The 24,129-nt window shown below is 31.6% G+C and overlaps 1 protein-coding gene across 1 annotated transcript in view; it reads left to right on the top strand.

Moving 5' to 3' along the window:
• The window catches only part of LOC114337832 (cytoglobin-1), a 169,892-nt gene that overhangs the window by 28,228 nt on the left and 117,535 nt on the right, over window positions 1–24,129 (top strand). Inside the window, exon 2 of the mRNA XM_050658615.1 lies at window positions 6,261–6,280. The gene's annotated coding sequence lies outside the window, so the exon portion shown is untranslated. The remainder of the gene's footprint in view (window positions 1–6,260; window positions 6,281–24,129) is intronic.

Below are 24,129 nucleotides of genomic sequence, written 5' to 3'. Positions count from 1 at the left end.
TCTTGCCAATATATGTGAGAGAGCAGAAGGTACTGGGTTCTTTCTGTGGTGGTGGATACACTAATTTCAGGGCTTTCTTATGGAGTTTTTGGTTTAAAATTTTGTTAACTGTTTGTTCGTTATAGCCGTTGTTTACTGCTATTTTTTTAATGATGTTTAATTCTATCTCGAAGTTATTTTTGTCATGGGAATTTCTGTCAGTCTATGTATCATGCTATTGTAGGCTGCTAATTTGTGTTGTGTAAGATGGGATGATGAATTGTGTATAGTTGTGTTAATATGGGTAGGTTTATAATACACGGAGAACTCATGTTTGTTGTGTAGTCTGGAAATCGTTACATCTAAAAAGTTTATGGAGTTATTCTGTTCTGTTTCTATTGTAAACTCAATATTATTATGAAGTGAATTAATATATGATAGAAATTGGTCAAGTTGTCTGTTAGTTCCTGTAAAGCATACTAGTATATCATCCACGTATCTCCACCAATATAAGAACTGTTTAAATACGGGATGTTTAGAAATTGTTGTTTCAAGTTGGTTCATAAATATATCTGATAGCAATGGGCTTAGAGGATTACCCATAATAAGTCCTGCACTGTTGTTTGTGTATATTTGATTATTGAATTCAAAATAGTCTTTTGAATTTTGCATAAATCAAGACTATTTTGAATTCAATAATCAAATATACACAACAGTGCAGGACTTATTATGGGTAATCGTCTAAGCCCATTGCTATCAGATATATTTATGAACCAACTTGAAACAACAATTTTTAAACATCCCGTATTTAAACAGTTCTTATATTGGTGGAGATACGTGGATGTTATACTAGTATGCTTTACAGGAACTAACAGACAACTTGACCAATTTCTATCATATATTAATTCACTTCATAATAATGTTGAGTTTACAATAGAAACAGAACAGAATAACTCCATAAACTTTCTAGATGTAACGATTTCCAGACTACACAACAAACATGAGTTCTCCGTGTATCATAAACCTACCCATACTGACACAACTATACACAATTCATCATCCCATCCTACACAACACAAATTAGCAGCCTACCATAGCATGACACATAGACTGACAGAAATTCCCATGACAAAAAATAACTTCGAGATAGAACTAAACATCATTAAACAAATAGCAGTAAACAACGGCTATAACGAACAAACAGTTAACAAAATTTTAAACCAAAAACTCCATAAGAAAGCCCTGAAATTAGTGTATCCACCACCACAGAAAGAACCCAGTACCTTTTGCTCTCTCACATATACTGGCAAGATAACAACAAAAATAGCCAGATACATAAAAAAGAAAGGAATAACACCAGCTTTCAGAACTAACAACAACTTAAGCAAATATATTAAGAACAATAAAAGCCGAAAGAGAAAGCAACTACAGAGTGGTGTGTACAAACTAACGTGGGGTGACTGTCCGAAAACGTACATCAGTCAAACTGGCAGAACTTTTGGCAAACGGATAGCAGAACACAAAAGGGCATTCAACAGTAGAAAAACAGACACTTCTACATACTCACTTCCCTTCTAGATCATAATCATTCTTTCAATGAAGAGTTTCAAATTCTGCATATCCAAAATAAAGGCCTTAAGCTATCTTTTTTAGAATCTATGGAAATTAATAAACTGAAAAATACAGATATAATTCTGAATGACCAACTCGAGGCAAACAGCTCCCCACTCCTCAACCTCTTCAGTTGAAGACTTAAAAAGGCAAACACATTGTAAACTATATCACTTGAGAAAGCCACTCTGCCGAAACAGCTGTAGTCACTTAGTTATAATAAATTCTGTGGAAGTATAGAAAACAAACGTTTTCAGTGTTTTATTATTAGGATTTGTTGGTCCTAGAATCGAAATAAATAACACACACATGAGAGAATCAGTAAGTAGCAGAGAGCGATTAATCACCACGCTACGATACTTAACAACTGGACGAAGTGGTGAAGATTTAAAATTCAGTTGTGCAATCTCCCCACAGCTTCTTGGACAAATAATACCTGAAACTTGTTGGGAAATATTTATGGCATAAATACTGTCCGTAGATGACACAGTTCTCTTACTCTTCCTCATTTGTCTTAACTCACGTCGAAATCCAGCACGCAAGGAATCTATTTTCTTTCTTACATACTTTATATCTGCATCTGGAAAAATTTCCTGTCATCTTTCCACTAATTCTTCATATGCGTTGTTTCGCAGTTGCCTGTTAGGATATTCTTTACTTTTTACATTCCACAAGCATGGCTTCAACTTATATAACGAAATAAAATTTTCCAAAAATACTTTATTATCCGAAAATGTCATTTTAATGTAATATAAATATGGGCCATTCCACGAACATACGCCTGTTTTGGATTACTTCGACAACGAATATTTTACTGTGCAACATAAGAAGTACGAAAGTAAATGGCGCTAATAATTATTCCAATAACCAACAATGTAATTTGCAATCTACTTTCGTTCTTCTTATTTTGCACAGTAAAATATTCGTTGTCGAAGTAATCCAAAACAGGCGTATGTTCGTGGAATAGGGTATACACACCCACTACCGTGGATAGAATGAAAATTGACACAAATTTAACTCATCCGGCGAACAAATCTTTGAAACGTTCACACACATGCGTATATGTCTGGCTCGCTGTCTGTGGTCGTCGTCTTGAACCACAGACGGCGAGCAAGTACCCCCGTACGGCGTACGCCCGGATACACACATGAAGATCTGTCCGGAGTATCTGTCCGCCGTACATATCCGCCGGAAAAATACGCATGTGAATAGGGCCCTTAAGAGTAAAGCTCCTATAATTCTGCCAATGAAGATTATCACCGTTTATGCAGCGGGTATCCTTTTATTATTCCTTATAGCCACTTCTATGGTATCAGTTCGTTGTGCCATATAAGTAGATACTATTAGTTTCTGAATTTCTGCCAAATATTGCTCAGCGCCTTCCTTGTACATTTCAAATGTTGATTTTCTATGTTGTCGCCTTCTTCAAAATAATTTCCATTGGGATGATCCCTGAAATATTGTGTCCATCTTTTGTATATTATTGTCATGCTCATGTATAATTTGATAGTTAATACCTCTATAACTTTTTATCCTTGGATTAAATTCTTAACGGCTACAATTTAGGGATTTGTAGTATTTTATTTCGTTGTTGTAGTTGCTCATTTTTTCATACAGTCTATTTACTCTGGGCTAATTAGCAAAATTCATAGAAAAGTTATTTACCAGCAATTTTATTGCTGAAATCGAATTATAAGATCCTAAATATTAATAATATAGGTATGCAAAGTCCGCAGATAGTGTGCTACTTTGTTTTATAAACAAAATGGCGCCGACAAATCGTATTTTTTCAATTATAGCTCTATAACTCCGAAGATTATAACTTTACAACCAAAACACTTTAATACAAATTCACCGCAATTAAACTCTGCATAGAGATATGTTTTTCACGATTTGCTACGAAGAAAATTTTCCTCGGAAAATGCGGGTTTTCCTAACAAAAACTCTAATTTTCAAATAAAGTTTTAGGTAAGTAATTATTAATCAATAATTAAATAGCTTAGTAACATCAAAGCTTTCCTGGTATAGATTGTAATTCCAGAAGCCGGTGAAAATTAAACGAATATTTTAGCAACAATTCAATTATTAATTAACAAATTACGATCGCAATAATAACCAAAATAATCATGATACATTGATCAAACTTATAAAGATTATAAAGATGAGATGCTTATTTAATATTTTATTGACAAAATATAAATTTTTCTTTTTTTTTGCATAATCTTTCAATTTTGAAAAAAAAAATAGTTATAATACGCTGGTCTAATTAGTAAAGTACAAAGAAAGGTTATTTACCAGCAATTTTATTGTTGGAATCGAATTATAAGATCCTATATATTATTAATATAGGTATATAAAGTTCGCATATAGTGTGCTACTTTTTTTATAAACAAAATGGCGCCGACAAATCGTATTTTTTTCAATTATTGCCCTAAAACTCCGAAGATTTTAACTTTACACCAAAAACACTCAAATAAAAATTCACCCCAATTTAATTCTGCATAGAGTCATTTTTTTCCCGATTTGCTCCGACGAAAATTTTCCTCGGAAAACGTGGGTTTTCCAACAAAATCTCGAATTTTCAAATAAATTTTTTGGACCAGTAATTATTTATCAATAATTATATAGCTTAGAGAAATAAAAGCTTTCTTGTTATAGATTATAAATTCAGAAGCCGGTGAAAATAAAACGAATATTTTAGCAACAATTCAATTGTTAATCAACAATTTACAGTCGCAATAACAACCAAAATAATCATGAGACATTGATCAAACTTGAAAAGATTATAAATGTGTGATGCCTATTTAATATTTTGTCGACAAAATATAAATTTTTCATTTTTTTGCATAATCTTTAAATGTTTAAAAAAAATTGCTATAAACAACTTAAGATTTCTCAGAAATTGTTTATTATATTCTAATTAAAAAAAAATACTTAAAATGCGTATTTCATAGGTCTTGAAAATGAATGCTTTAAAAAAATTTTCCAACCATTTGCAAAAAAGGTATGAAACACAAAGTAAATATACCAAATCTCCGTTGTTTATAATTTGTTTTACTTGTTTCAAAGCTTAAAAGTTAGTCTATGGTACAACCTAATTACTCACAAAGAATGTCAAAAATTAGTGCAATGGTTATATTTTAATCAAAGATTAAAATTACTTTTTTTTTGTAATTTTTAGCGCAAACGTAGGCGTGATACAGAGTCGGAGCTAAAATATTCACTCGAAGCGACTGACACGCAGCATGCATTATTTATTAAAAGTGTACATCACGCGGCCGGTCGTCGCTCCGAGTGAAAATTTTAGCTACCATACTGTGTTACTCTACTTTCGCGCGTGTAAATTACAAAAAAATATATTTATAATCTTTAATTAAAATATAACTATTAAACTGATAATCGACATTTTTTTGCAAATAATTAGCTTGTACTTTAAACTCACTTCTACGCTTTGAAAGAATTAAAAAATATTATAAACACAGTAGTAATCGTATGTTTACTTTGCTGTTTCATAACTTTTTTACAAATGATTGCAAAAAAGTTTTAATGCATTTATTTTAAAGATATTTAAAATTCGCATTTTAGCTATTTTTTAAAATTATAACATAATAAAAACTTTTTGAGAAACGTTAATTTGTTTATAACTATTTTTTTAAACATTTAAAGATTATGCAAAAAAATAAAAAATTCATATTTTGTCGACAAAATATTAAATAGGCATCTCATCTTTATAAGATTTCAAAGCTTGATCACTGTATCATAATTATTTTGGTTATTATTGCGACCGTAAATTATTAATTAACAATTGAATTGTTGCTAAAATATTAGTTTAATTTTCATCAGCTTCTGTAACTATAATCTAAACCAAAAAGGCTTTTAAGTCACAAAATTATTTAATTATTGGTAGATAATTACTTATCTAAAACTTTATTTGAAAATTAAAGATTTTGTTGGGAAAACCCGCATTTTCCGAGGAAAATTTTCGTCGGAGCAGATCGTGAGAAACGCGTCTCTATGCAGGATTTAATCACGGTGAATTTTTATTTTGGTGTTTTTGTTGTAAAGTTAAAATCTTCGGAGTTATAGAGCAATAATTGAAAAAAACACGATTTTCGTGCGCCATTTTGTTTATAAAAAAAGTAGCACACTATCTGAGGACTTTGCATACCTATATTATTAATATATAGGATCTTATAATTCGATTCCAGCAATAAAATTGCTGGTAAATAACTTTTCCCAAAAATGGCCTATTCTCCGATAATCAGCCCAGACTAATTAATTTACGGAGCACATAATAAAAAATATGACGTCAACAATGATATTTTTAACTAGAATAACCTCATCTTATGTAAAATTCATCAACACAGACACTGAATTATTTAAACCGAAAAAATTAACTTCGACAATAAATATGTATAACTGATTGCTTTTTTTTGCAATTCAACTATGTATGTGAATATAGCCTTGGGAAGATTAAAATCATTCCTTACGGTTCTGTTACAACATAATTGTATTTTCAGTTGTTTAACTAATAATTCATATAGGAGTGAATAGTGGAATAATAATTATAAGTTTTTTATATGAACACATCATTCGAAATTACAGAAACAATCTCTTGTTAAAGTGAATTTTAATGACTATTTAATTAATGATAACTCTTTATTTTTCAGACTAGAAATAAATTTTTTGGGTAAGTAGTTTTATGAATTTTTTGTTCGTTTCGCCTCTTAGGCAGGCCGCACATCAAAGAAACATGAAACGTAAATCACGTTTCATGGAAATAAAACACTGCTAAACAAATAGACGTCCGGCCATTTATGAAACTTTCCGAAAATAAAAATGTGTTATGAGCATGAATCACACTCGTTTCATTGGTAGGCGGACTTCAAGATTTGTTTAGCCGTGTTTAATTTTCATGAAACGTGTTTTACGTTTCATGTTTCATGTTTTTCGTTTCATGTTTCGTTGGTGTGCAGCTTGCCTTATAGTTACAATTGTTTCATTCTGTCGATATTTTCGACAGAGTTCGACGAGTTAATGGAGAAAATCGAGTATAATAGTTAGTTATTGAAACTAACTTTAATCCTAACTGAGTATGTGGGACCATTTTTCTTTGAAATTTTACCGCGCTCGACACGCGAAAAGTGAGATGCAACTTTTAGATCTCACTTATAGGCGAAGCAATAAAGCACTAAAATCGGCCTAACCTCCGAAAAAAAAAACCGACAAGACTGATCTTAATAATTCTTCTTGTATTCGATTCGTGAATGCGTCAGGAAACTTTGTGACCCCTAGCCATGAGATAATATTGAAGAACTGCATACAAACAATGCATTCTTAAAGTGCATCTGAAACAGACAATAAAAAAAAATTCAGAACTCGTCAATTATCGGCGGAAATGAGTTCAATTTTGTTACTAGTGAGTTTTTGGGGTCGCTGAAAACGAATATGATATCGTAAGTAATCTCCGGAGTACCTGGTGCCCAGGGTACCTACTGTTTACCTCTTCTTCTGGAGTTTTCGACAAATTCATTAAGAAATTAGTCAAAAATCATTCGACGGTTTTTTTTTGGGTTGCTGACGACGAATATGACATCAGAAGTAATCTCCGGAGTACCTGGTGCCCAGGGTACCTACTGTTTACCTCTTCTTCTGGAGTTTTCGACAAATTCATTAAGAAATTAGTCAAAAATCGTTAGACGGTTTTTTTTGGGTTGCTGACGACGAATATGACATCGGAAGTAATCTACGAAGTACCTGGTACCCAGGGTACCTACTGCTTACCTGGTTTTCTGGAGTTATCAGCAAATTCATTAAAAATTAATCAAAATTTATTACTCAGGTGATTTTGGGATCTCTGACGACAAATATGTCTTCGGAACAGACCTTGGAACAGAGTACGTGGTGCCCAGGGTACCTACTGCTTACCTCGTCTTCTGGGGTTTTCGGCAAATTCATTAAAAATTTGTCAACAATTATTAGTCACGAGATAAACAGTAGGTACCCTGGGTACCAGGTACCCCGGAGATCACTTTCGTTGTCATATTCGTCGTTAGCGACCCCAAAAACATCCCGAGTAATAATTTTTGACTAATTGTTTAAATATTTTTTTGCCCAAAACTCCACAAGACGAGGTAAACAGTAGGTACCCTGGGCACCAGGCACTCTGAGACACTTCCGATGTCATATTTGTCGTTAGAGATCCCAAAAACTCCCAAGTAACGATTTTTGACTAATTTTTAACGAATTTGCCGAAAACTCCACAAGAGAGGAAAACAATAGGTACCCTGGGCATCAAGTACTCCGAAAATCACTTTCAATATCATATTCGTTGTCAGAGGCCCCAAGAACCGCCGAGTAATGATTTTTGACTAATTTTTTAATAGATTTCCCGAAAACTCCAAAAGACGATGTAAACGGTAGGTACCCTGGGCACCAGGTACTCCGGAGAGCACTTTCGATGTCATATTCGTCGTTAGCGACCCCAAAAGCCGCCCGAGCAACGATTTTTGACTAATTTCTAATGAATTTGCCGAAAACTCCACAAGACGAGTAAACAGTAGGTATCATGGGCACGAGGTACTCCGGAGTTCACTGACGACGTCATATTCGTTTTCAGCGACCCCAAAAATACCCCGAGTAACAAAATTGAACTCATTTTTGCCAATAATTGATGAGTTCTGAATTTTTTTTATTGTCTGTTTCAGATGCACTTTAAGAATGCATTGTTTGTATGCAATTTTTCAATATTATCTCCTGGCTAGGGGACACAAAGATTTCCGGCCCATTCGCGAATCGAATGCAAAAATATCTATTAAGATCCGTGTCGTCGTTTTTTTTTTTCGGAGTTTCAGTGCTGTATTGCTTCGATTATTAGCTTTCTTTGATCCAGCAATTCATTGGTTTCCAAATTTTAGAAACCACGAAGATGTTACCAGAAAATTAGTCTCATAAAGTTTTATTTTTGATATTACATATTTTAATTTTATTAAAAATAAAATTTTCGCTTCTCTTAAGCAGATGTCGCAACGTCATCCGTTGCATCACGTTATTTCGTTGTGAATCGATACTGGCAGGCCGATTTTTAGTTCGTTCAGAGATAATCATATATTACCCCAGGCTGTAGGTGAAAAAACGTGTTATAATTCAGGAATTGTTGAAACCTATTATCAGGTGTTGTAAAGGACGTTGCCAAGAATTACTTCTACTAAAATGTAACAAAAAATTTTAGGAGCTTTTTTATTTATGACATTTTTCATTTGTTAAATTTGCAATTTTTATAGATTTTTAATTTTTTTTGCTTAGGATATTAATTTTAGAGAAAAACTTTTAAACAGAAATTTGTAGTAAATTAAAAAACCTACAGCATGAGCTATGGCATGTTTAATTTCGTTAATTTTTTATTGCAAAACAGCCAGCGAAAAGTCCAAAATGGCCGTTTTTTGCAATTGCATTATTTAATGTAAAAATAGGTTTTTAAAAGTAAGCTTTTAGTTACATTTTAGTAGAAGTTATTCCTGACATCGTCCTTTGAATTATTTTACGAATAATTCAAACATAAACAATAATACACTGATTTTTTTAAACTGCACTGATAAATATACAGATTTCTTTTTCTGTAATCATATTTCGTTTTTATCAATTTTTGCATTATTAACGGTTATGTTCGTTCTAATTAAGTGGGATATATCAGTAATCCTACAACTTCCTTAATACGATTCAACTTTTTTCTTAAAAATCATTTTATCACCACATTTTCAAAGGTAAGTTAACAATTTCTATATTCCGTTAAGAAAACATTTTATTTGGCTGTTTGTTCTGATGTCAAAATTATTTTGAATACGTTTTCTTATATTTATTATTTTTGTTCTTTTCTTTATAATATACTTCTTCTACACTAAACAGCAAAATTAACGCACCACCTATAGTCCATTCTTTCACGGTTTTTGCTCTAAATTTTAAAGAACAGCTTGGATTGACATGAAATTTGGCATAAGTATAGCTTACATGTCAAAGAAAAAAAGTGATATTGTGCCGATGTGTGCTTTTGCCCTGGGGGTGACTTTCACCCCCTCTTGTGGATGAAAAAATATATATCCAAACTAAGTCCGGAAATGGGTAAACTGACTAATTTTAAGTAACTTTTGTTCTATAGAGCTTTTTCGCCAAGTCAACACTTTTCGAGTTATTTGCAAGTGAATATGTCCATTTTTCAACAAAATAACCACATTTTTAGACGGTTTTACGCAAATAACTCAAAAAGTAAGCATTTTGTCGAAAAAAAAAAACGTTTTTAGTAAAGATATAGCCTATAAAAAAGTAAAAAAAATTGTGTCCAGGGTAGGTCTCTGAATCTCGCAGAACCAGAGTTACAGCCAATGAAAAATAGATTCATATTCACCAAATTTCAAATAGAATATTTCGACGTGAAATATCCAAAAAATTAAACACTTTTTGGGGAGAACCTATTTTAAATTTTTTAAAGTGTTTAAAAAAAGCTTTATTTCTGTTTTTACAAAAATTTTCTAGCATTAAATTTAAGCAAGTTACGCTCAAAATAAAGTTGCTCCCTTTTGTTTTTGCAAAAAAAAAATCGGGAAGACCACCCCCTAATTAGCAACTTGAATTAAATTAATCGTTACCGCTCCATAAATTATTTCTCTTATGTTGTGTTTATATGACCTGTAAGTTTCATCGACTCAAAGTCCGTCCTTATTTTTGAAAAAAATTGGTTTCAAAGTAAAATTTTTAAAAATTTAAATTTTGAAAAATATGATTTTTTCAAAATAACTTAAAAATTGTTAGAGATACCAAAAATCTCGAGAAACCAAAAAAGTCAGATTTGCTTTTCTAAATATCATGTATTTTTTTGTTTTTCTGTTAGACAAAAATTGATTTAGATTTGGTGTTTCTAAATTTGCATACATTCGTGATCAGTGACTCGTTCAACCCCTTTTAACCACAGCCCTTTCAATAATAAGGACTTTGAACCGATGAAACTTACAGATCATATAAACAATATATACACGGGTCAAGAAACTTGTGAATTCGTAACGATTAAGTTCATTTAAGATACTAATTAGGGGGTGATTTTCTCGATGTTTTTAACAAAACCAAAAGGGACTAACATTATTTTGAGCGTAACTTGTTTAATTTTGATGCTAGAATTTTTTTATAAAACAAAAATGAAGCTTTTTTTAAACACTTTAAATAAGTTATAATGAGTTTTCCCCGAAATGTGCTTCATTTTTGGTTATTTCACGTTAAAATATTCCATTTGGAATTTGACGAATATGAACCTATTTTTCATTAGCTATAACTCTGCTTCTACTAGGTGTAGAGACGTGATATATACACCATTTTGAAAAATTTTGTACAGGCTATATTTTTGCTAAGAATATTTTTTCGACAAAATACCTACTATTCGAGTTATTTGCGAGAAACCGTCTAAAAGCGTGGTTATTTTGTTGAAAAAATGAACATATTCACTGCCAAATAACTCGAAAAGTATTGACTTAGTAAAAAAGCTCTACACAACAAAAGTTATTTAAAATTCGCCAGTTTATATATTTCCTGATTTTCTTTGGACGAATATTTTTTCACCCCCAAGAGGGGGTGAAAACCACCCCCAGAGCAAAAGCACATATCGGCACGATATCACTTTTTTTCTTTGACTTGTTAGCTATGTGTATGCCAAATTTCATGTCAATCCAAGCGGTTCTTTAAAATTTAGAGGTTTTGCAATATTTTACCGTTAAAGAACAGACTACTAACATATCGAACATGTGTGATATCTCGAATTTTCTAAACTTGTTTTCCAATTTGAGCAGTTTTTTAGGATGTAGCTTTTTTTATTCAAGAAATCGATGTTATCATATTGTTGCTAAACATGTAAGTGTAATTGTATACCGGGTGTAACAATGATAGTGTGTTTTTTCCTCAAAGTTCGGAACACCCTGTGAAATATTCCAGCGTATAAAAAATATTGAAATTAAAACAAAACTGTAGCCTTAGGCTTTCTTAACATTTCGCTTTTTGATTCATTCGCTTATGTTGGATAATAAAAAAGGTAGGTACTTTAACAACTAGCAAAGTTCTTCATTAATCCAGGGTGTTTCTAAATAAGTGCGACAGACCTTAAGGTGTAATTCTGCAAGAAAAAATAATGACCGTTTGCTTTATAAACATATGTCCGCAAATGCTTCGTTTCCCAGTTACGGAATGTTGAATTTTTTCTTGCAAACTGATGATTTATTTATTGTTCCAAAACCGGTTGAGATATGCAAATGAAATTTAGTAGGTTTTAAGAGGTAGTTATTGTGCATTTCTTGACATACAATTAAGAATTTTTTATTCACCATTGGAGTGCATACGGGCAATATGACCAGGTAATTTGACCCGTATGCACTCCAATGGTGAATAAAAAATTCTTAACCCGGGAGTAGTCGCGCTCACTTCTGTAACGTGAATAGTCGGGTGTTAGATTTGTAGTGCAGTCACTGAAGGTTTTCACTTCCGATTTCGTTAAACCTCCATCGATTTTCATGAAAATTGGTGAATAATTAGAGGATACCTCAAGGAACAAAGGTGACATGAAGCCATCTTGCGCTTTTACCCTAGGGTTGGATGCCACCCCTTCTCGGAGGTAAAAATTATTTTATTAAAAATAATACCATAAATCGATAGAGGGACAAATTATAAGCAAAATTTGTTATATATATATTTATTAAAATAAATCAACACTTTTTGAGTTATTAAAGACCAAAGATTTTATTTTTTCGTTAAAAAAATGCATGTTTTAAATCGGTTTTTCACGTATAAATAAAAAATTATAAGCTTTTACAAAAAAGTTATTATTACTGAAATTGAAAATAATAAAAAATTGAATACATTCCTCACATAAAGAACTAAACTAATGTTATTTCAAAGTGAGTTATTGGCAATTGAATGTGTATTTTTTTCGACGAGTACTCAAATCTAAATATTCAAGCTTAAATAACGGGAAAACGATACAATGTATAAAATATTACTGCTAAACATTTGCCAAAGTACTTCGGAGTACCTATCAAATGAGCTTCAGAACAAGGTAATAGCGTCAAAATTAAGCAAGTTATAATGAGAATAAAAGAACCGTTTCGAATTTTTTAGGAAAAAGTGAAAAATAAAACATACGCGATTTACACAAAAATTAAAATTTATAGTAATCCTTACAAGAACTTCTTTATATTAGCATAAGTAATGTGTTCGATAATTTTGACCGGTTTAGAATGCATATTTTTGAAAAAAATATATAATTTAAAAAAATCATAATTTTTAAAATTATTGTAATTCTCATATTCTTTTGATAATAACTCCAAAAATACTCAATATACGTGAAAAATTATATATAACCAAATTTAGTTTTTTCTGTGCTAAATATTTTACCTGTTTTACTATTTCTATAGGGTAAAAAATAACCGAGATAGAAACGTTTAAATCTTAAATTTTGCTGTGGGAACCATGCAACCGGGGTTATTTAACCTTTTATTTTTAAAAAAGTAAGGGGTTTAAAAGATTAGGTTCAACGTGCTTAAATAGAACTTGGAATTAACTTTGAAACAGTTTTTAGATGAACCTGATATCGTAAACACGAACGGAGTTATTAAAAAAAAAACAATAACATTTTTTGGAAAAATTTTTAAAAGATGAATTTTGAAAAAATTTTGGAGCATAAATTTTAACACTGTCAACATATTCGGGGGCTTATTTAATAGATATTTTTAAGTACTTTAACAAATATTTAATAAGTTTATGTTATAAAATGCATCAATTTCCCGTTATTTTAGCTTGAATACTGAGTTTTTTACTCGCCGAAAAAAATATACATTTATTCCAAGGGGTTTATTCCATTTTTTGAGTTATTGATGAAAAATTGGTTAAAAACATGCATTTTTTTCAAGAAAACTTAAAATCTTTGATCTTTAATAACTCAAAAAGTTTTGATTTATTTTAATAACTTTATATAACAAATTTTGCTTGAAATTTCTCCCTCTATCGAATTATGGGGTTAATTTTAATAAAATAATTTTCATCCCCGAGAAGGGGTGGCATCCACCCCCAGGGTAAAAGCGCAAGTTGGCACCATGTCATCTTTGTTCCTTGAGATATCCTCTAACCACTCACCAATTCTCATGCAAATCGATGGAAGTTCAACGAAATCGGAGGTAATAGCTCATATCCACCTTCAGTGACTCCACTATTGATCTCACAATACGAATTTAAATACGAATTTACAACAAATTTTTATTTTATAGTATTTTTATTTACTTACTATGTTTGTTACTATTATTTCTAACAATTATTAAAGCTAATTGGCTCTCCCCAAAGCCACAAATTTCACAAAAAGAAGAAGAAGAAGAAGAAGAAGAAGAAGAAGAAGAAGAAGAAGAAAAATACCTACGCATTACTACACCCTTCGTCGAGGCACTTACGAAATTTTTTCAAAATTGCAAAATTTTTCACCTAGTTACCGCAAAAAGGATAAAATGTGAGATTCTATCTAACGGCGCGACTACTCGCGGGTTGTATGTCAAGAAATGCACAATAACTACCTCTTAAAATTAGAGCAATAAATAAATCATCAGTTTGTAAGAAAAAATTCAACATCCCGTATCTCGGAAACGAAGCATTTGCGGACATATGTTTATAAAGCAAACGGTCATTATTTTTTCATGCAGAATTATCCCTTAAGGTACTAGTTCACTTTAGAAGAACGAAAATAATAATTTTTTTCAATAGTTTTTTTCTCAGAACCTTTTTTAGAAATGAAAATAAAACTTTTTACATATTAATACCTAACTCTTAAGGGGGGGGGGTATGGTTTGAAATATTTAATTTTTTTTTATTATTTCAAATAAAAGTGCATACTTTCAAGAATACACTCTGAAAATTTCAAAATAATCGGAGTAAAATTACCAGAGATACAGGGTGTTGAATATCCCTACCTTCGACTCACTTTGCCGCGACTTCGCGCCAGCACGCTTGAGCGTAGTGAGAAACGTTAAACAATTGTTCGCCTTCTCTTTTGTAGATTATTTTAAACTTTAAACGCATTTTTCTCAAAACTGCTTTTTCAAATGCGGTGGACATTGTAACTGAAAAACTACTAGGCCGATCTACCTAATATTTTGCACAGATTTTCTTTAGACATTTCATGAGGTAACAACGTCGAGATATTTTTCTTTTTTTGCTTATTTTTTGTTCAACAATAATAAATCTGTTGATTTTCACAAAATTTTTACCAAAAATTTAATTTTTTTGATTTCTGAGCGATACCAAAAATTCAAAAATCACTAAAAATAAAAAAACTCGACGTTGTGACCTCGTGAAACTCATAAGCTAATAAAATCTTTTTGAATTTTTTATTTCGTATGATCGAGTGTCGAGTTCTGATGTCCACCGCAAAATCCATTTTTTTGTGAGCTGCCTGTCAAAATTTGTCACCAATGGATTATTTTTCAATATTTTGGATTGAATTTTTTTCTAACATATTCTTTGAATTGTACTTAATATGCTTATTTAATTTAAAAATAAAATAATTCTACCATAGCTTCGAAAAAAATTCACAAAAATGTGCTTGATATGTTGATTTCAAACCATACCCCCTCCTTAAAGAGTACAAAAAATATGTTTTCTCATTTATGCACGTACAGTAATATTGTAGAGGGCGCAAAATTCGAGGCCTCGAAAAATGATTGCGGACAGTTAATCTCAGGATTAGGTTATCTGAAATAAAAAAATCGTACTGCATTTGAAAAAGAAAGGCTTCTTACGTGACAATTTACCGCGATTTGACCAAAAAATAAAAAACAAATATTTTTTAACCATGAAAAACTGAAGAAAAACGGGCGATTTTTTTACAAAATTTTTTCAAATTTCCTTAAAATCTTTCTTTTGCGGAATTTTTCATTAACGGTGGTAAATTGTCACGTAAGAAACCTTCTTTTTTCAAACGTCGTACGATTTTTTTGTTTCAGAGATCCCAATCCGGAGATTAACTGTCCGCCATCGGGTTTTATGTTTTATGATATAAAAAAGTTTTATGTTCATTTTTAATAAAGGGAAAAAAGCTTATTTTTGGTTTTCTACAGTGTGCTAGTACCTTAAAGTTTGTCGCACTTATTTAGAAATACCCTGAATTGGTGAAGGAAGTTGCTAGTTGTTAAAGTACCTAACTTTTTTATTATTCAACATAGGCCAATAAATCAAAAATCAAAATGTTAATAAAGGCTAAGGCTACAGTTAAGTTTTAATTTCGATATTTTATATACACTAGAATATTCCACAGGGTGGTCCAAACTTTGAGGAAAAAACACACTATCATTGTTACACCTGGTATACAATGACACTTACCTGTTTAGCAACAATATTATTACATCGATATTACTAAAGAATGAAGCTATAACGTACTAAAAAATCACTTATATCGGACAGCAGGTTTAGGAAATTCGAGACATCAAAAATGTTCCATTTTTAAGGTGGTGCGTTAATTTTGCTGCTCAGTGTATATTATATGGGAAACGTTTTTATTATTAATTAAAAAGAAAATTTTTATAAAAATTATGAATGGTCAAAAACTTTCAGCCACGTCATAATATCACATTCTATCAATCTTATAAGAGGTATTAGTCTGGGCTGATTATTCGGAGAATAGGCCATTTTTGGGAAAAGTTATTTACCAGAAATTTTATTGCTGGAATCGAATTATAAGATCCTATATATTAATAATATAGGTATGCAAAGTCCAGAGATGGTGTGCTACTTTTTTTATAAACAAAATGGCGCCCGAAAATCGTGTTTTTTTCAATTATTGCTCTATAACTCCGAAGATTTTAATTTTACAACAAAAACACCCAAATAAAAATTCACCGTGATTAAATTCTTCATAGAGACGTGTCTTTCCCGATCTGCTCAGATGAAAATTTTCCTCGGAAAATGCGGGTTTTCCCAACAAAATCTTTAATTTTTAAATAAAGTTTTAGAGAAGTAATTATCTACCAATAATTAAATAATTTGGTGACTTAAAAGCGGTCTTGGCTTAGATTATAGTTCCAGAAGCTCATGAAAATTAAACGAATATTTTAGCAACAATTCAATTGTTAATTAATAATTTACGGTCGCAATAATAACCAAAATAATTACGATACACTGATCAAACTTTGAAATCTTTTAAAAATGAGATGCCTATTTAACATTTTGTGGACAAAATATAAATTTTTTATTTTTTGCATAATCTTTAAATGTTTAAAAAAAATAGTTATAAACAAATTAACGTTTCTCAGAAAGTTTTTATTATATTGTAATTTTAAAAAATAGCTAAAATGCGCATTTCAAATATCTTGAAAATGAATGTTTTAAAACTATTTTGCAACCATTTGCAAAAAAGTTATGAAACAGCAAAATAAACATACGAATACTACGGTGTTTATAATTTTTTTTAATTCTTTCAAAGCGTAGAAGTGAGTTTAAAGTACCGGCTAATTATTTACAAATAAATATCGATTATCAGTTTAATGATTATATTTTAATTAAAGATTATAAATATATTCTTTTGTAATTTACACGCGCGAAAGTAGAATAATACAGTACTGTAGCTAAAATTTTCACTCGGAGCGACGACCGGCCGCGCGAGACGTACACTTTTATAAATAATGTATGCTGCGTGTCAGCCGCTTCGAGTGCACATTTTAGCTCCGGCTCTGTATCAGGCCTACTTTTGCGCTAAGAATTACAAAAAAAAAGTAATTTTAATCTTTGATTAAAATATAACCATTGCACTAATTTTTGACATTCTTTGTAAGTAATTAGATTGTACCATAGACTCACTTTTAAGCTTTGAAACAATTAAAACAAATTATAAACAACGATAATATCGTATATTTACTTTGCTGTATCATAACTTTTTTGCAAATGGTTGGAAATTTTTTTTAAAGCATTCATTTTCAAGACCTATGAAATACGCATTTTAAGTATTTTATAAAATTAGAATATAATAAATAATTTCTGAGAAATGTTAATTTTTTTATAACAATTTTTTTGAACATTTAAAGATTATGCAAAAAAATGAAAAATTTTGTCGACAAAATATTAAATAGGCATCACACCTTTATAATCTTTCTAAGTTTGATCAATGTCTCATGATTATTTTGGTTGTTATTGCGACTGAAAGTTTGTTACCAAGAAAGACGCTTTCTCTGTAACAGCTATAGTTAATTTAAAGAAAACAAACAAATAAAAGTCAGACCATAGAGATTTGAGACTTCTCTGGGGTGGGTTAGAAAACATAAGAAGGAATCATTTTAGTCTGGCCTAAAATGATTTATTCAAAGTAGATTTTAGGAATATCTAATTACAGGGCGCCAGCAAAAATATGTGAGAATTATAAATTAAATAGTAAATACATATAACTTTATTACCAAAACAAATATTATTTATTATAAACATCAATATAATAAGTATATCGTTACAATGTTTGAAATGAAAGAGAAAAACACTTGCTAAAAAGTCACCTCGAAGAGGTTTCAACTAAAGTACCTAAATTCCCTAAGAGCTCTTTACATTATTTTAAAATAAAACTGTTGAATAATAATTTTATTATGACTTTAATGAAGTAATAAAATATTATCTATCTTAGGAACAGATTGACTAGTGAGATGTTGAAGTGTCTCTCAAATAAAAAAACAAACAAAAGAATAGTCTTTTCTACGCGAAAGTAGTGATGTAAATAATTTCACTAACCTTTAGTTCCAAAACTTGAACGTCTTCACACCATCAACATTCTTACAAACAACCAATAGAAAAAGTTGCATCCAACAACTTCATTACTGCATTTCGGCAAACATCAAATCGGAATAAATATCCGACTTCAGCGGACAAAGGTCTCCAACTAATATTTAAAATACATATAATTCACAGCCTGTATACAAAATTCTGGAAAATCTATGCGGTGGAAACACGTGGTTTTTTTCTTCGTGCAAAAAAATGTATGGCTAACGAAGGCTTTCACAGAAACTAGATTCTATAATCTCCAACAAGGAATCGGAAAACTAAGTCCATACGATGTTCCACAAACTGATGTAATCTTTAGAATAATCCAAAATATAATTTGTGATAATATATGCACATCTTGATCGAAGTCTGATCGGTTTACTTAAAAAACCATGCTTTTACTTCAAGCTATCAACGAAGACCAGCCTCAAAATTAATTATCTATTTCGCACCTGACAGAAACCTTGAACTTAGCCCAATCAAAATAAAATATAGTATTTACTATTTCCGTTACTATTTAAATGTTAAATAAGGCCTAATAGGTATACAACTTGTTATACATCTTATCAAAATTTGATATTCATTATGAATTATACAAGAACTTTGAGAAAAAGACCTTTCAACCGTAACAACTCCCCCAAAAACCGTGCAAAAAAAACTCGAAAGGGTTTTTTTCTCTTTCCTACCAACCAAAATAACGAAAAAAAAATTCACTCATTGATGTAGACAATAATGAACCACATATTTATTAATGAGATCTCTTCCTTTCGTAAGAAATCGTGACAAGCAACAAAAACAAAAAAATATATTTCAACTAAAGGTTCTATATTGCCAAATACCAAAATTTAGGCCAACCAATCAAAAGAATTGAGCTCTCTGTTGCAGATACTCGTACATTTCTCCTAACACACACCTTTTATTCGGGACCGCAATACAGATTCATCTACAATCATTCGCTCATCCATACAGCATCGTGCTTCAGATCACTTTCAAATCTGATTACCTGATCTAAACAAAAAAGTGAGGCATACGATACGAATATTTAGTAATATCCCTAACTAAGAAATCCGTAACTTTTGAAGATCAGAACTATCCTGAAGAGCTATCAGTATCATCCATCGATGGATAGTTTTGAGAGCGGCCTCGCAGGATGTAAATTGCGCCGTGGCTCTGAACTCAAACCTCACACTATACACTATTCATATGAAAGAAAATCCGACAACACTCCAGTATGAACTTCGCAAACAAAAGAAACATCATTCACTTTGTACTCAAAACAAAATCCACGTACAAATCTAGAATTTAGGACAAATCCAAGTACTCCCAACTAAACCCTAGTAAATTATAGAATTTACCAATCTAAAATTTTTTGACTCTACTAATTTACAATTGAGTGGTACTCCGACTAAAGTACTATGAATAATCTAACGAATCTGCAGAAGAGACCATGTTAGTAAGATAGCAGTAGTGCTGATCAGCATAGTCGATAGCGACCCGTAGGAATATCTATCTACCCAACCAAATACAATCCACGTCGAACTCTGAAAACTTCCTTGTCATTAAAGACACAGTTTCGTAACCCATTCATACCACTAAAGATAAAGTCTAACAAAAAAAACCAATCAAAATTAAAAAAAAATATATCTATATATATTAGGACAACCCTAAGTTACTACATATTATATCCTTCTCACCGAAATTCCTACAAAACCATTTATAACAGCGGTGAACTTACAAAAATATATATGTATACGTACATATATCAGGTCACTACAAACAAAATATCTACATACATAACTAAATTTGGGGTTAGGAAATGTTTACCATAACACTTTGTATCTTTTACTGACTTAAACTTATCAGAAGTTAAAACACAACTTAAGGTATTGTGTACTGAGAGCTAACAATTAAAAGTACAATAGAATAGGTCAAATAAGGTGACCACTACCATACACCTATAAAATGTTTAAGGAAGTTTCACTTAACAACTGGATCATAGCTAAAGACACGAAAGTCTTGAATTAGGAAGCCAGAAAGCAGAAGTTTCCATGAAAATCTTACAGATTTACAGACAACAATTTCATATACACCAACTTAATGTTCTATTTACCTACCAAAGTAAATCAAAATTATGAATATAATTCCTTTGCACCAACTAACTAAATGGGATACATAAAATCAACCATTTATCGTTTGAACAAAACTAACATTAGAATTATGACTAAGCTCAACAGCTTTACCAAACTATACTGTCGTGAACTTGACCGCAACAACAAAATGACTTCAGTATTCTCTTAACGAATGGAAGTTGTAACTATTAACTTAAGAAGTAAGTAATTAAAAGAACAACAAAAACCAGAATAGAAAGAGAACTGAAAAATTACGGACAACTAAGTTCTAAGCTTGTCATAATACTTATCATTAACTACTTATTTCAATAGAAACTACATCAACACATACTAAACTTTCATTGTATCCGGTTTGTATTAGTAATTAACAAAGTGAAATACATATATTCAACAAAGACAAAAACAAAATAACCACTCAAAAATAAAGGTTCACAAATTCAACCTAAATGGAAAAATGTGTACCATTTACAAGACAATAACTCTATTACTAAACAGAGGAGTCAGAAGACTCATCATATTTATCATTATTGTTATCACCATCATGCACAGAACTATCAGAGTCATCAAAACCCGTAGTATCTGGGCGCAAAGTAGAAATATGCCATCTACCCAGACGTGTTCCATCTCGCGATTTAAGCTCATATACTAATGGACTAATAACCCGAGTTATTACACAAGGAACATACTTTGGCAACAATTTAGCTGCAGTATAATTACTTTTGTCGGACTTTTGGAAATTCTTCTTCCAAACAGCATCTCCAACATGAAACTGAATATTCCTTTTTCGCAAATCATAACGAGCTTTAGACTTTACATACGAGTTCTTGATTCGTTTTCTGACATCTTCAAAAATCTTTGGCATGACTTGAGTATCTTCCAAACGATGAATCTTACTTTCAACTGACCATAGATTATCAGCGTTTTCATGAATTTTACCATAAAAGTCTGCACTTATTGGAACTTGACGAGCAAAAACCAAAAATGATGGTGTTTGTCCGGTTATTTCATGCTTGGATAGGCGAATAGCTTGACCTATCTGATGTATGTTTTCATCCCAAGTACGATGATTTTCGTGACAATACGAACGTATAGCAGTAACGATGGACTTGTTTACACGTTCTGTGTGATTAACTTGGGGATGGAAATTCGCATTATAAAAAATTTTCTGAACAGAATACTTAGACATAAGATTCTTAAACATGGTAGAGGTAAATTGCTTACCATTATCACAACACACAATTTGTGGAGCTCCAAAAATAAGAAAAACATGATTCTCTAAAAATCTACATACAGCTCTTGAAGTAGCTTTAGACAAAGGCTGAACTAATGAAAATTTCGTAAACCAATCCACAATAACAAACACGAATGAGTTACCATCTTTAGAACGAGGATAAGGACCTAACAGATCACATGACACCATCTGAAATGGATGATTAATATTTCTATACGAACCCATCAAACCAGCTTGAGGGAGATTTGAAGGTTTACAAGCAGCACATACTTGACATTTACGAACATAATTGTGAATAGTTTTTCGCATCTTAGGCCAATAATACAACTCTGATACACGAGCTAAAGTTTTATATACGCCAAGATGACTTGCAGTAGGATCATCATGAAATTGAGAAATGACTTCAGAACGATGGGCATTTGGTACAACTATTTTCCAGTTGGACTGAGAAGAAAGAAGATCAAAGCGATTAAAAAGATGTTTGTACAGAAGGCCATTTTCAACCTTATAAGTAGGGTATTTATCTGGATCCTCTATAACATTACTGATCATCTGACGGTACCATTTGTCAATTTTCAATTGTGACAAATCCAATAGATTGACATCATGAACTCTAGACAATGCATCAGCTACAACAGTACCAGAAGCTTTACGATGAACAACTTCAAAATCAAAAGCGGACAGACGAATAATCCAACGAGCTAACCTAGAAGAAGGAGTCTTCAAAATTTTAAGCCAAACTAGTGCTGAGTGATCGGTCACAGCATAGAAAAAACGACCATCCAAATAGTACCTAAAGTGTTCTACTCCATGCAAAATAGCTAATAATTCTTTCTCAGTGGTTGAAAATTTTTGTTTATTTTTGTTGAACTTCTTACTCATATAAGCAATAGGGTGTTCCAAACCATCCTCAATCTGGAACAATACACATCCCGTTCCTACATTACTAGCATCACACATGAGATAGAAAGTTTTAGTAAAATCAGGACTACTTAGCAGAGGGGCAGTAGTTAAAGCTACTTTAATTTGCTCGAAGGACATTTGAGCGTCTGCATTCCAAACAATATTCTGACCTTTTTTCCTATCACGCAACAGATTAGAAATAGGGGTTGCTAAAGTTGCATAATTAACTAAAAAACGACGATAATAATTAGTCATTCCTAAGAAACGTCTCACTTGAGTAGTAGTCCTGGGAACAGGGAAATCACATATCGTAGAAACCTTATCTGGATCAGTTCTGAGTCCAAACTGATCTACAACATATCCTAAATATTTTAAAGAAGGACGACAAAACTTACACTTTAATAGATTAACTGTCAAGTTCGCTTCTTTCAATCTTTCAAAAACTTTCTTTAAGATTTCAAGATGAGTCTCAAAAGTGGGCGTAACGATCACAATATCATCCAGATACCAAAAAACATATTCATCAAATGCGGGACCTAGTACTAAGTCCATCAAACGACACATGGTTTGGGGTGCGGACACAAGACCAAAGGGCATAACACGAAATTGGTACAGTCCTTTACCATGAACAGCAAAAGGCGTCTTAGCTTTTGAACTTTCTTCCAATGGAATTTGAAAAAAAGCATTTTTCAAGTCAATAGACGAAATATAACGAGCATCACGAAGTTTAGACAGAATAGTGTCAATCAGAGGTAGTGGGAAGGCATCTTTGTTAACAGTGACTGAATTTAGTTTTCTACCATCAAAACAAATACGGTATGTATCATCAGATTTTTTAACAAGCCAAATAGGAGAAGCGTATGATGATTTACTCTCTTCAATAATTCCCAACTTTAACATATGATCGAGTTCTTTCAATAGATGTTCTTGCATAGCATGAGATAAAGGATATTGTCTCTGCTTAAAAGCAGGGGAATCACCAGTATCAATATAGTGTTCCAAAAGTGAAGTTCTCCCTAATCGATCATCAGAACCAATTTCTTTAAACAAATTTACAATTTGATCAAGTTGTTCCTTTTGACTCTTATTCAAGCAACCAAAATCTTGAATAGTGTTCACAATACATAAAGATAGTGATGACATTTCACAATTCTTCCTTGAGAAATCTATACTAACCTTAAATTGATTTAAAAAGTCCATTCCTAAAATTAAATCATGCTTGACAGAGGAAATCATAAAAAATTTTACAATTTTACTTTTACCGGAAAAAGTTACTAAAATGTCTACACAACCTAAGACTTCTTGAATCTGTCCATCAGCAGTAGAAACAGATAGATCTTTTACAGGGCTAAAAGTCAAACTAGAATCCTGAACTAAATTAATAAACTTCCCACCAATGACTGAAATATTTGAACCTGAATCAACTAATCCTTTAAAATGACCATCTAACATTGACAAAGGCAAATATTA

Source organism: Diabrotica virgifera, chromosome 8, assembly GCF_917563875.1.
Source record: "Diabrotica virgifera virgifera chromosome 8, PGI_DIABVI_V3a".
In the NCBI taxonomy this organism is placed as follows: Eukaryota; Metazoa; Arthropoda; class Insecta; order Coleoptera; family Chrysomelidae; genus Diabrotica; species Diabrotica virgifera.
The sequence above is the reverse complement of the archived record's forward strand: the minus strand, read 5'-3'. Positions and strand labels throughout refer to the sequence as shown.